We start from the raw sequence: 14,287 nt of genomic DNA, 5'->3' as shown, positions 1-14,287 counted from the left end.
TGTATTTTACTGGAATTCCTGACTTTATTGGAGATGGAACCTCACTTCTAGCGCAGGCTCAAGTGACTGTATTTGCTGAAATTTCTTGGAGAGGAGGATGTGTATTATCTATGCTCACTAAAAAAAGTCTCCAGCCAGGGGTCTTATTGGGGTCCTGACATACAAGCTTTTTCTGTTGCCTAGCTTTGCCTTTTTCCTTAAGCATGCAGCGAGGTTTGCTCTAGTATCAGTCACAGCAGTTATGTTGTCTTGTTCATATTTGTTTATTATGCTTTTAGCACCAGTTTCTGTAGTTGTAAGGTGCTTATTTTGGATCTTTGAGACACTGTGTTGCATTCATCATGCTTTTTCTATTGGCCAGCTGCCTCTATAATTCCCTAAAGGGCTCTGTAGGTAAGGAGGTAGTTTGTATCACTTCACACCTGAGCTTCAATGTGGCAACCTATAAGCAGCAGACACGTCAAGGAGGAGCAACTGAGGTAAAGGAACAGAAGATGGGAATCAGCAGGGGCAGGCCACGGTTCTGGGCAGCACCTCGGCATGTGGTTTTCAGGTGCTGTAAGCATCCTCAGCTCGGAGGGGCAAACCCGTATCCCAGTAAGCGGTCTGAGAAGGTGAGCTGGTCGACAGTTGGGATGGCATCTCAGAGCAGAAAATCACGGTGGCTCGGATAAGCATTTCTCTTTGTTTTTTTCAGGTGCCACACTGGCTGTTTTTGGAATTGGATGAGGATTTGAGGTGAGCTGTAGCAATAGCAAGGAGGAGAATAGGACTGGTGACTTCTCGAAGAGTAACAGTAACTTTTGTGTTTCTTGGCGTCTTAAGTACCACAAGGGATGACCACTACAGTGTCCATCTCCAGAAGGCACAAGCGAGCAGAACACCACGGCCCTTCTGAGGAGGGGTGGTATTGTGGGAGAGGTTGGCGTTGACCGGTCCGATGGCTTACTGATGGCGCTGCTTGTTTATGGGTTATTTTACGCAGATGATGTAGCGGAACCAGGCGACTGCAGGACTGTCGCAGTTAGCCGACGTGCGGTAGGTGTGTATTTGTCAAGGATGGTTTCGGATCCCTGACCCTCTGAAAGCTAAGTTGAGGTACTGGGGCCAGGGTGGGTCTGGGAGGAGGGGACAAGGTAGGAAGCCGTAGGGATGGGGTGGGGGGGGAGTGGAGGCATTTAAGTTAGTGTAGGGGAGGGGCTGTTGAGGAGCAGTCCCCTTCAGGCAGACAAAGGGAGCGGGTTACTTGTTGGCATGATGCTAGACTGGGCAGGGCAGTTCCAGCCTGTATTTGTGGTGTTGTGTACCTTGTCTTCTGTGTCATAGCCCTTCCTTGAGTCTCAATGCCCTTATTGCCCTTTGCGCTTAAGGGGCGCAGCGTGCTTCTTGGGTGCCATCCCTAGGGTCTCGAATGCCTGTATTCATCGGCATAGCGCCAACCGAGCGCTTCTCTTCTTGCATAGCACGCTTACGGTGTCGATCGATCTTGCGTTTCAGAAGTTTCCGGCGGGTCCTCTTTTTGCGGCACGATAGCAGGCTGTTCTGGGAGCTCTGCTCCCTAGCCGTTGCTTTTCAGGGACTGGGGCTTCTTCCTTGCATCCTTACGTTCTTAGGTCTTGAAGATGGGCTTCTCGCTGCATCCATCATCTCGGTTTTGACAGTAGCTTCTTGTAATGGGCCATTTACAGCCCATTCTCTTCTGGGGTTGCCATAGAGCTTCCTCGCCTGGGCGTCACGCCCTGTAGGTCGTCTTTGTTTTGCAGCCTCTCCGGTCTGGGAGTCATTCTTCTTGCTGAGAGTTTTCTCTCATCTTGGAGCTGTGTTGTTTGTAGCGTTGATCTCTGTGTGTGTGTATTTGGAGTGGAACTGCTCTGCCCAGAGTTGTTGAGTCAGGGTTATGTGGAATAGCAATAAGGGTCTATGGTTAGTATGCCAATATGCCCGGACTGTGTGGGCAAAGGTTGCGTAGTCACCTCGGATCGAGTAGCCGCGGGCAGGCTGTGTGGAGCGTCATCTCCATTGTGTTCTGTGGAGCTGACGGGAGCCACCTGGGAGGGGGTGTTCAGGAGTAGTGAAAGCAGACTGAATCTGAAAGGTGTCAAAGGCTTGTCTGTGTGGGGATTAAAGTTTGGGGGTGTCTGTAGTGGTGGCCTGTAGTTGGACTCTGGATGGTATTCCTAAATGGGAACAAGAGCTCTGGAATTGTTTAGCTCTAACTCAGCATCTGGGTGACTTGTTTCATAACTTGGTGGTTTTTTCAGATGTAGACAGACAACATACGCACCAAAGAGCAGCAGAGGAGGCGAGCGGAGCGCTGTAAGATGGCGGGTCGGCCAGCGGTGTCGGAGGGAAGACATGACTGGTGGCTATATGACTATGTTAAGTTTTGTGCGTGGGTTTGTTTTATGTTGAAGGTGCAAAGCTGGATATTGACACCGTAGGATATCGACACGGGAGGTGACTTAGGCCAGGTGAGCTGTGACTCGGAGGGGGCTGAAGTTTAGCAGTTATTTTTTCAGGTATCGCATAGCTGGTTAAGATACAGGTATCCTTTGTGTTTTCTAGATGGGCGCAAGCCTCAGCGTGGCAACATGTAAATGGCAGAGGCTGGGAGGACAAGCGGCTGAGGTAAAGGAGGGGGAGGTAGGAATCGGTGCCTGCGGGCGGCAGTTTTGGGCGCTACCTCAGCGTGTGCCTCTCGCTTTGTTTTTTGCAGGTGCCGCAGGGAGCCTCGGAGGGGCAAAGCCGCGTGACGACGAGCGGTCCGAGAAGGTGAGGCGTTTGTCAGTGCTAATAGCACGGCACTATACAGCAACTAGTTTGAGCATTTCCCTCTGGTTTTGCAGGTGCTGTGTGGCCACCCCTTTGGAACTGGATGCACATTTGAGGTGAGCTAGAAGAATAGCGAGGGCGATTGTGGGAGCGGTGACTTCTCTACAAATGTAGGAGTAATTTTGTGTTTCTCTTGGCATCTTAAGTGCCACAAGCGAGGACAGCCATGGTGTTCGTCTCTGGAACGAGCAAGTGAGAGGAGAGCCACGGTGCTTCTGAGGAGGGGTATGCTGGGGGGGGCGGGTTGGTGACAATCTGGTGCAATGCTGACTGACAGCGCTGTTTTGGGTTGTGTTTTTTTTATTGTAGTTGATGAAGAGGAACCGGGCAACTGCAGGAACATCCCGATTGGCCAATGTGTGGTGTTGATGTTTTTGTCGCCGATGGTTCCGGATTCCCTGAAAGCTAAGTTGAGGGACTGTGGCTGGGGAGGGAGTGGGAAGAGAATGGGACAAGTCTGAGGGTTGCGGGAGAGGGGTTTTATGGTTAGCGTAGCAGGGCTGAGGGCTGTCTGGGAGCAGTCCCCCTTGGGCGGGCCAAGGGAGCGGGTTACTTGTCAGCACGATGCTAGACTGGGCAGGGCAGTTCCAGCCTGTGTCTGTGGTATGTTTGTCGTGTGTCTTAGCCCTTCCTCGGGTCTCAATGCCCTCTTTGCGCTCAAGGGGCGCAGCATGCTTCTCGGGCACCATCCCTAGGGTCTTGAATGCCTGTACTCATCGGTGCAGTGCCTATCGGGGGCTTCTGTTCTTGCCTAGCAAGCTTACAGCGGGGATCGGTCTTGCATCTCGGAAGCTTCCGGCGGGTCCTCTTTTTGCAGCACAATACCTGGCTGCATCAGGAGCTTTGCTCTCCAGCTGTCCCTTTTCAGGGACTGGGGCTTCTTCCCCGCATCCTGATGTTCTTAGGTCTTGAAGACAGGCCTCTTGCCACATCCCTCATCCTGGTTTTGACGGTAGCTTCTTATAACGGGCCATCATGGTCAATTCTTTTCTGGGCTTGCCATAGAACTTCCTCACCTGGGCGTTGTGTCCCGTAGGTCATCTTGCTCAGCAGCCTCTCTGGTCCAGGAGTCATTGTTCTTGCTGCGCGTTTTTCTCATGTCTGAGTTGCATTGTTTGTAGTGTTCTGTGTAGCGTTGGTCTCTGTGTGTGTCTTGGTCGTGGAGCTGCTCTGCCCAGGGTTGTCAAGTACAGGGTTGGGTGGAATAGCAATGAGAGTGTATGGTTAGTGTGTTGATATGGCCAGACTGCTTGGGCAAAGGTTGCATAGTCGCCTCGGATCGGGCAGCCGTCGGCAGGCTGTGTGGAGCGTCATTTCCGTAGTGTGCTGTGGAGATGATGGGAGCCACCTGGGAGGGGGGTGTTCAGAGGTAGCGAAAGCAGACTGAACCTCCAAGGTGTCAAAGGCTTGTCTGTGTGGCGCTTAAAGTTTGGGGGTGTCTTTTAATGGTTGTCTGTAGTTTGGGCTCGGGATGGTATTCCCAAACTGGAACAAGAACTCTGGAATTGTTTGGCTCTCACTCAACATCCTGGTGACTTGTTTAATAACTTGAGTTTGGTTTTTTTTTTTTCAGATGCAGACAGAGAAGATGCACACCAAAGAGCAGCACAGGAGGAGAGTGGAGTGCTCCATAACAAGGTGGGTCAGCCGGTGGTGTTGGAGGGAAGATGTGGCTGGTGACTATATGACTCCATTAAGATTTGTGTGTAGTGGTTTTCTATCTGGAAGGTGTGAAGCTGGACATCGACCCCATAGGATATGGACACGGGAGGTGACTCGGGCCAGGTGAGCAGCGACTAGTGGGCTGAAGTACAGCAGTTATTTTTCTGGTGTTGCATTGCTGGTAAAGATACAGGTATCCTTTGTTTATTTTTCCTAGGTGGGGTGCAAGGACGGCAGCCCAAAATGACGGAGGCCAGGTGAGCAAGCGGCTGAGGTAAAGGAGGGGGAGGTAGGAATTGGTGCGGGCAGTCTGCGGTTTTGGGCACTCTCTCGGCATGTGCCTTTTGCTTTGTCTTTTTGCAGGTGCCGCAGGGAGCCTCGGAGGGGCGAAGCTGCGTGCCGATGAGCGGTCTGAGAAGGTGAGGTGGTTGTCAGTGTCTAATAGCATGGCATTGTATGGCACCTGGTTTGAGCATTTCCCTCTGGTTTTGCAGGCGCTGTGCGGCCACGTTTGGAACCGGATGCCTGTTTGAGGTGAGCTAGAAGAATAGCGAGAGCGATCGTGGGAGCGGTGATTCTCACCAACGTAGGAGTCATTTTGTGTCTCTTGGTGTCTTAGGTGCCACAAGCAATGACAGCTGCAGTGTGTCTGTGGAACGAGCAGGTGAGTGGAAAGACACGGTGCTTCTGAGGGGGGTGTTGTGGGCGAGGCTGGCGTTGGCTGGTGCGATGGTGACTGATGGCGCTGTTTGGTTGTGTGGTGTGTTTTTTATTGTAGATGGTGAAGAGGAACCTGGCAACAGCAGGAATGTCCCGTTAGCTGATGTGTGATGCACAGATTGTTTGTTTATTCGGGATAGTTCCAGATCCCCAGCTCTCTGAAAGCTAAGTTGAAGCCCGTGGCTGGGGAGGGAGGGGGCTGAGGAGGGGGCGAGTTTGGGGGTTGCAGGGGAGGGGTTTTATGGCTAGTGTAGGGGAGAGGGCTGTCTGGGAGCAGTCCCCCTTGGGCGGGCAAAGGGAGCGGGTTACTCGTCAGCACCATGCTAGACTGTGCCAGGCAGGGCAGCTCCAGCCTGTGTCTGAGTTGTGTGTCTTGTCCTGTGTGTCTTAGCCCTTCCTCGGGTCTCAATGCCCTCTTTGTGCTCAAGGGGCACGGTGCGCTTCTCGGGTGCCATCCCTAGGCTCTCGAATGCCCGTACTCATCGGTGTAGTGCTAATTGGGTGCTTCTTTTCTTGTGTGGCAAGCTTACGGCATGGATCGGTCTTGCATTTTGGAAGTTTCTGCTGGGTCCTCTTCTTGCAGCCTCTTCCCAGGCTGTGTCAGGAGATCTGACACATTTTCAGCCATCCCTTTTCAGGGACTGGGGCTTCCGCCCTGCATCCTGATGCTCGTAGGTCTTGAAGACGGGCTTCTCGCCGCATCCATCATCTCGGTTTTGACCGTAACTTCTTATAACGGGCCATTTACAGTCAATTCTCTTCTGGGGTTGCCGTAGAGCTTCCTCACCTGGGTGTTGCACCCTGTACATCATCTTGCTTGGCAGCCTCTCCGGTCAGGGAGTCATTCATCTTGCTGAGAGTTTTCTCTCATCTTTGAGTCGCGTTGTTTGTTGTGTTCCATGTAGTGTTGGTCTGTGTGTGTGTGTGTGTGTGTTGGGCACGGAGCTCCTGTGCCTGGGGGTGTGAGGTCAGGGTTAGGCGGAATAGCAATAAGAGTGTACGGTTAGTGTGTCAGTACGGCCAGTCTGGAATTGTTTGGCTCTCGCTCGGCACCTGGGTGACTTGTTTAATAACTTGGTGTGGTTTTTTTTTTTTCAGATGCGGACAGGCTAGATGCGCAGCGAAGAGCAGCACAGGAGGGGAGCAGAGCGCTGTAAGAAGATGGGTTGGCCCGTGGAGTCGGAGGGAAGATGTGGCTGGTGCCTATATGACTACATTCAGACTTTGTTTTATTTTGAAGGTGCGAAGCTGGATATCGGCCCCATAGCGTATAGACGCGGGAGGTGACTCGGGCCAGGTGAGCAGCGACTAGTGGGCTGAAGCATAGCTGTTATTTTTCCAGCGTTGTATTGCTGGTTAAGATATAGGTACCCGTTGTTTATTTTTCCTAGGTGGGGCGCAAGGATGGCAGCCCAAAATGACGGAGGCCAGGTGAGCAAGCATCTGAGGTAAAGGAGGGGGAGATGAGAATCGGTGCCGGTGGCAGTTTTGGGCAGTGTCTCAGCACGTGCCTCTTGCTTTGTTTGTTTATTTTTTTGCAGGTGCGGCAGGGAGCCTCGGAGGGGCGAAGCTGCGTGCCGACGAGCAGTCTGAGAAGGTGAGACGCTTGTATAGCGCTTTGCTATTAGACACCGACAGCAGCTAGTTTGAGCACTTTCCTCTGGCTTTGCAGGCGCTGCGTGGCCACCCCTTTGGAACTGGATGCACGTTTGAGGTGAGCTGGAAGAATAGCGAGGGCGATCGTGGGAGCGGTGACTTCTCACAAACGTAGGACTAATTTTGTGTCTCTTGGCGTCTTAGGTGCCACAAGCGATGACAGCTGCAGGATCCATCTCTAGACCGAGCACGTGAGTGGAGAGCCATGGTGCTTCTGAGGAGGGGGGGGTGTTGTGGGAGAGGTTGGTGTTGGCTGACTGATGCAATGCTGACTGACAGTGCTGTTTTGTTGTTTGTGTTCTGTTTCTTTATTGTAGCTGATGAAGAGGAACCAGTCGACTGCAGGAACATCCCGATTAGCCAATGCGTGGTGTTGATGTTTCTGTTGCCGATGGATTCAGATCCCCGGCCCTCTGCAAGCTAAGTTGAGGGACCGTGGCCGGGGAGGGAGCAGGCTGAGGAGGGGGCGAGTTTGGGGGTTGTAGGGGAGGGGTTTTATGGCTAGCACAGGGGAGAGGGCTGTTTGGGAGCAGTCCCCCTTGGGCGGGCAAAGGGAGCGGGTTACTCGTCAGCACCACGCTAGACTGGGCGGGGCAGTTCCAGCCTGTGTTACGTCTGTGTGTTTTGTCCTTTGTGTCTTAGCCCTTCCTCGGGTCTCAATGCCCTCTTTGTGCTCAAGGGGCACGGTGCGCTTCTCGGGTGCCATCCCTAGGCTCTCGAATGCCCGTACTCATCAATGTAGCGTCAATCGGGCGCTTCTTTGTTCGCATAGCAAGCTTGCGGCGTGGATCGGTCTTGCGTGTCGGAAGTCTCCGGCGGGTCCTCTTTTTGCAGCGCTATACCAGGCTGCAGCGGGAGCTCTGCTCTCTAGCCGTCTATTTTCAGGGACTGGCTCTTCCTCCCTGCATCCTTACCTTCTTAGGTCTTGAAGACGGGCTTCTCGCCGCATCCATCATCTCGGTTTTGACCGTAACTTCTTATAACGGGCCATTTACAGTCAATTCTCTTCTGGGGTTGCCGTAGAGCTTCCTCACCTGGGTGTTGCACCCTGTACATCATCTTGCTTGGCAGCCTCTCCGGTCAGGGAGTCATTCATCTTGCTGAGAGTTTTCTCTCATCTTTGAGTCGCGTTGTTTGTTGTGTTCCATGTAGTGTTGGTCTGTGTGTGTGTGTGTGTTGGGCACGGAGCTCCTGTGCCTGGGGGTGTGAGGTCAGGGTTAGGCGGAATAGCAATAAGAGTGTACGGTTAGTGTGTCAGTACGGCCAGTCTGGAATTGTTTGGCTCTCGCTCGGCACCTGGGTGACTTGTTTAATAACTTGGTGTGGTTTTTTTTTTTTTCAGATGCGGACAGGCTAGATGCGCAGCGAAGAGCAGCACAGGAGGGGAGCAGAGCGCTGTAAGAAGATGGGTTGGCCCGTGGAGTCGGAGGGAAGATGTGGCTGGTGCCTATATGACTACATTCAGACTTTGTTTTATTTTGAAGGTGCGAAGCTGGATATCGGCCCCATAGCGTATAGACGCGGGAGGTGACTCGGGCCAGGTGAGCAGCGACTAGTGGGCTGAAGCATAGCTGTTATTTTTCCAGCGTTGTATTGCTGGTTAAGATATAGGTACCCGTTGTTTATTTTTCCTAGGTGGGGCGCAAGGATGGCAGCCCAAAATGACGGAGGCCAGGTGAGCAAGCATCTGAGGTAAAGGAGGGGGAGATGAGAATCGGTGCCGGTGGCAGTTTTGGGCAGTGTCTCAGCACGTGCCTCTTGCTTTGTTTGTTTATTTTATTGCAGGTGCGGCAGGGAGCCTCGGAGGGGCGAAGCTGCGTGCCGACGAGCAGTCTGAGAAGGTGAGACGCTTGTATAGCGCTTTGCTATTAGACACCGACAGCAGCTAGTTTGAGCACTTTCCTCTGGCTTTGCAGGCGCTGCGTGGCCACCCCTTTGGAACTGGATGCACGTTTGAGGTGAGCTGGAAGAATAGCGAGGGCGATCGTGGGAGCGGTGACTTCTCACAAACGTAGGACTAATTTTGTGTCTCTTGGCGTCTTAGGTGCCACAAGCGATGACAGCTGCAGGGTCCATCTCTAGACCGAGCACGTGAGTGGAGAGCCATGGTGCTTCTGAGGAGGGGGGGTGTTGTGGGAGAGGTTGGTGTTGGCTGACTGATGCAATGCTGACTGACAGTGCTGTTTTGTTGTTTGTGTTCTGTTTCTTTATTGTAGCTGATGAAGAGGAACCAGTCGACTGCAGGAACATCCCGATTAGCCAATGCGTGGTGTTGAATCCATCGGCAACAAAAACATCAGATCCCCGGCCCTCTGCAAGCTAAGTTGAGGGACCGTGGCCGGGGAGGGAGCAGGCTGAGGAGGGGGCGAGTTTGGGGGTTGTAGGGGAGGGGTTTTATGGCTAGCACAGGGGAGAGGGCTGTTTGGGAGCAGTCCCCCTTGGGCGGGCAAAGGGAGCGGGTTACTCGTCAGCACCACGCTAGACTGGGCGGGGCAGTTCCAGCCTGTGTTACGTCTGTGTGTTTTGTCCTTTGTGTCTTAGCCCTTCCTCGGGTCTCAATGCCCTCTTTGTGCTCAAGGGGCACGGTGCGCTTCTCGGGTGCCATCCCTAGGCTCTCGAATGCCCGTACTCATCAATGTAGCGTCAATCGGGCGCTTCTTTGTTCGCATAGCAAGCTTGCGGCGTGGATCGGTCTTGCGTGTCGGAAGTCTCCGGCGGGTCCTCTTTTTGCAGCGCTATACCAGGCTGCAGCGGGAGCTCTGCTCTCTAGCCGTCTATTTTCAGGGACTGGCTCTTCCTCCCTGCATCCTTACCTTCTTAGGTCTTGAAGACGGGCTTCTCGCCGCATCCATCATCTCGGTTTTGACCGTAACTTCTTATAACGGGCCATTTACAGTCAATTCTCTTCTGGGGTTGCCGTAGAGCTTCCTCACCTGGGTGTTGCACCCTGTACATCATCTTGCTTGGCAGCCTCTCCGGTCAGGGAGTCATTCATCTTGCTGAGAGTTTTCTCTCATCTTTGAGTCGCGTTGTTTGTTGTGTTCCATGTAGTGTTGGTCTGTGTGTGTGTGTGTGTGTGTGTTGGGCACGGAGCTCCTGTGCCTGGGGGTGTGAGGTCAGGGTTAGGCGGAATAGCAATAAGAGTGTACGGTTAGTGTGTCAGTACGGCCAGTCTGGAATTGTTTGGCTCTCGCTCGGCACCTGGGTGACTTGTTTAATAACTTGGTGTGGTTTTTTTTTTTCAGATGCGGACAGGCTAGATGCGCAGCGAAGAGCAGCACAGGAGGGGAGCAGAGCGCTGTAAGAAGATGGGTTGGCCCGTGGAGTCGGAGGGAAGATGTGGCTGGTGCCTATATGACTACATTCAGACTTTGTTTTATTTTGAAGGTGCGAAGCTGGATATCGGCCCCATAGCGTATAGACGCGGGAGGTGACTCGGGCCAGGTGAGCAGCGACTAGTGGGCTGAAGCATAGCTGTTATTTTTCCAGCGTTGTATTGCTGGTTAAGATATAGGTACCCGTTGTTTATTTTTCCTAGGTGGGGCGCAAGGATGGCAGCCCAAAATGACGGAGGCCAGGTGAGCAAGCATCTGAGGTAAAGGAGGGGGAGATGAGAATCGGTGCCGGTGGCAGTTTTGGGCAGTGTCTCAGCACGTGCCTCTTGCTTTGTTTGTTTATTTTATTGCAGGTGCGGCAGGGAGCCTCGGAGGGGCGAAGCTGCGTGCCGACGAGCAGTCTGAGAAGGTGAGACGCTTGTATAGCGCTTTGCTATTAGACACCGACAGCAGCTAGTTTGAGCACTTTCCTCTGGCTTTGCAGGCGCTGCGTGGCCACCCCTTTGGAACTGGATGCACGTTTGAGGTGAGCTGGAAGAATAGCGAGGGCGATCGTGGGAGCGGTGACTTCTCACAAACGTAGGACTAATTTTGTGTCTCTTGGCGTCTTAGGTGCCACAAGCGATGACAGCTGCAGGGTCCATCTCTAGACCGAGCACGTGAGTGGAGAGCCATGGTGCTTCTGAGGAGGGGGGGTGTTGTGGGAGAGGTTGGTGTTGGCTGACTGATGCAATGCTGACTGACAGTGCTGTTTTGTTGTTTGTGTTCTGTTTCTTTATTGTAGCTGATGAAGAGGAACCAGTCGACTGCAGGAACATCCCGATTAGCCAATGCGTGGTGTTGAATCCATCGGCAACAAAAACATCAGATCCCCGGCCCTCTGCAAGCTAAGTTGAGGGACCGTGGCCGGGGAGGGAGCAGGCTGAGGAGGGGGCGAGTTTGGGGGTTGTAGGGGAGGGGTTTTATGGCTAGCACAGGGGAGAGGGCTGTTTGGGAGCAGTCCCCCTTGGGCGGGCAAAGGGAGCGGGTTACTCGTCAGCACCACGCTAGACTGGGCGGGGCAGTTCCAGCCTGTGTTACGTCTGTGTGTTTTGTCCTTTGTGTCTTAGCCCTTCCTCGGGTCTCAATGCCCTCTTTGTGCTCAAGGGGCACGGTGCGCTTCTCGGGTGCCATCCCTAGGCTCTCGAATGCCCGTACTCATCAATGTAGCGTCAATCGGGCGCTTCTTTGTTCGCATAGCAAGCTTGCGGCGTGGATGGGTCTTGCGTGTCGGAAGTCTCCGGCGGGTCCTCTTTTTGCAGCGCTATACCAGGCTGCAGCGGGAGCTCTGCTCTCTAGCCGTCTATTTTCAGGGACTGGCTCTTCCTCCCTGCATCCTTACCTTCTTAGGTCTTGAAGACGGGCTTCTCGCCGCATCCATCATCTCGGTTTTGACCGTAACTTCTTATAACGGGCCATTTACAGTCAATTCTCTTCTGGGGTTGCCGTAGAGCTTCCTCACCTGGGTGTTGCACCCTGTACATCATCTTGCTTGGCAGCCTCTCCGGTCAGGGAGTCATTCATCTTGCTGAGAGTTTTCTCTCATCTTTGAGTCGCGTTGTTTGTTGTGTTCCATGTAGTGTTGGTCTGTGTGTGTGTGTGTGTGTGTGTGTTGGGCACGGAGCTCCTGTGCCTGGGGGTGTGAGGTCAGGGTTAGGCGGAATAGCAATAAGAGTGTACGGTTAGTGTGTCAGTACGGCCAGTCTGGAATTGTTTGGCTCTCGCTCGGCACCTGGGTGACTTGTTTAATAACTTGGTGTGGTTTTTTTTTTTTCAGATGCGGACAGGCTAGATGCGCAGCGAAGAGCAGCACAGGAGGGGAGCAGAGCGCTGTAAGAAGATGGGTTGGCCCGTGGAGTCGGAGGGAAGATGTGGCTGGTGCCTATATGACTACATTCAGACTTTGTTTTATTTTGAAGGTGCGAAGCTGGATATCGGCCCCATAGCGTATAGACGCGGGAGGTGACTCGGGCCAGGTGAGCAGCGACTAGTGGGCTGAAGCATAGCTGTTATTTTTCCAGCGTTGTATTGCTGGTTAAGATATAGGTACCCGTTGTTTATTTTTCCTAGGTGGGGCGCAAGGATGGCAGCCCAAAATGACGGAGGCCAGGTGAGCAAGCATCTGAGGTAAAGGAGGGGGAGATGAGAATCGGTGCCGGTGGCAGTTTTGGGCAGTGTCTCAGCACGTGCCTCTTGCTTTGTTTGTTTATTTTTTTGCAGGTGCGGCAGGGAGCCTCGGAGGGGCGAAGCTGCGTGCCGACGAGCAGTCTGAGAAGGTGAGACGCTTGTATAGCGCTTTGCTATTAGACACCGACAGCAGCTAGTTTGAGCACTTTCCTCTGGCTTTGCAGGCGCTGCGTGGCCACCCCTTTGGAACTGGATGCACGTTTGAGGTGAGCTGGAAGAATAGCGAGGGCGATCGTGGGAGCGGTGACTTCTCACAAACGTAGGACTAATTTTGTGTCTCTTGGCGTCTTAGGTGCCACAAGCGATGACAGCTGCAGGATCCATCTCTAGACCGAGCACGTGAGTGGAGAGCCATGGTGCTTCTGAGGAGGGGGGGGTGTTGTGGGAGAGGTTGGTGTTGGCTGACTGATGCAATGCTGACTGACAGTGCTGTTTTGTTGTTTGTGTTCTGTTTCTTTATTGTAGCTGATGAAGAGGAACCAGTCGACTGCAGGAACATCCCGATTAGCCAATGCGTGGTGTTGAATCCATCGGCAACAAAAACATCAGATCCCCGGCCCTCTGCAAGCTAAGTTGAGGGACCGTGGCCGGGGAGGGAGCAGGCTGAGGAGGGGGCGAGTTTGGGGGTTGTAGGGGAGGGGTTTTATGGCTAGCACAGGGGAGAGGGCTGTTTGGGAGCAGTCCCCCTTGGGCGGGCAAAGGGAGCGGGTTACTCGTCAGCACCACGCTAGACTGGGCGGGGCAGTTCCAGCCTGTGTTACGTCTGTGTGTTTTGTCCTTTGTGTCTTAGCCCTTCCTCGGGTCTCAATGCCCTCTTTGTGCTCAAGGGGCACGGTGCGCTTCTCGGGTGCCATCCCTAGGCTCTCGAATGCCCGTACTCATCAATGTAGCGTCAATCGGGCGCTTCTTTGTTCGCATAGCAAGCTTGCGGCGTGGATGGGTCTTGCGTGTCGGAAGTCTCCGGCGGGTCCTCTTTTTGCAGCGCTATACCAGGCTGCAGCGGGAGCTCTGCTCTCTAGCCGTCTATTTTCAGGGACTGGCTCTTCCTCCCTGCATCCTTACCTTCTTAGGTCTTGAAGACGGGCTTCTCGCCGCATCCATCATCTCGGTTTTGACCGTAACTTCTTATAACGGGCCATTTACAGTCAATTCTCTTCTGGGGTTGCCGTAGAGCTTCCTCACCTGGGTGTTGCACCCTGTACATCATCTTGCTTGGCAGCCTCTCCGGTCAGGGAGTCATTCATCTTGCTGAGAGTTTTCTCTCATCTTTGAGTCGCGTTGTTTGTTGTGTTCCATGTAGTGTTGGTCTGTGTGTGTGTGTGTGTGTGTGTTGGGCACGGAACTCCTGTGCCTGGGGGTGTGAGGTCAGGGTTAGGCGGAATAGCAATAAGAGTGTACGGTTAGTGTGTCAGTACGGCCAGTCTGGAATTGTTTGGCTCTCGCTCGGCACCTGGGTGACTTGTTTAATAACTTGGTGTGGTTTTTTTTTTTTCAGATGCGGACAGGCTAGATGCGCAGCGAAGAGCAGCACAGGAGGGGAGCAGAGCGCTGTAAGAAGATGGGTTGGCCCGTGGAGTCGGAGGGAAGATGTGGCTGGTGCCTATATGACTACATTCAGACTTTGTTTTATTTTGAAGGTGCGAAGCTGGATATCGGCCCCATAGCGTATAGACGCGGGAGGTGACTCGGGCCAGGTGAGCAGCGACTAGTGGGCTGAAGCATAGCTGTTATTTTTCCAGCGTTGTATTGCTGGTTAAGATATAGGTACCCGTTGTTTATTTTTCCTAGGTGGGGCGCAAGGATGGCAGCCCAAAATGACGGAGGCCAGGTGAGCAAGCATCTGAGGTAAAGGAGGG

General features: G+C 53.3%; 1 long non-coding RNA gene across 5 annotated transcripts; it reads left to right on the top strand.

Annotated features, from left to right (window-relative positions):
* LOC129198198 (uncharacterized) lies at nucleotides 1–4,749 on the top strand. 5 transcript variants are annotated; one of them, XR_008574442.1, is made up of 12 exons: nucleotides 1–614; nucleotides 698–738; nucleotides 986–1,038; nucleotides 2,262–2,316; nucleotides 2,415–2,471; nucleotides 2,566–2,628; nucleotides 2,717–2,772; nucleotides 2,847–2,888; nucleotides 2,979–3,057; nucleotides 3,142–4,470; nucleotides 4,543–4,617; nucleotides 4,712–4,749. It is a non-coding gene; the product is annotated as an uncharacterized LOC129198198 (long non-coding RNA). The 5 variants fall into 5 exon arrangements; XR_008574441.1 differs by having other exon boundaries at nucleotides 986–1,042; XR_008574440.1 differs by having other exon boundaries at nucleotides 826–1,038.
* Nucleotides 4,750–14,287: the final 9,538 nt, after the last annotated feature.

The sequence above is a fragment of the Grus americana genome, chromosome 31 (genome assembly GCF_028858705.1).
Source record: "Grus americana isolate bGruAme1 chromosome 31, bGruAme1.mat, whole genome shotgun sequence".
NCBI classification, from domain to species: Eukaryota; Metazoa; Chordata; class Aves; order Gruiformes; family Gruidae; genus Grus; species Grus americana.
Note: the sequence above shows the minus strand (reverse complement) of the source record. Positions and strands in the feature narration are given on the sequence as shown.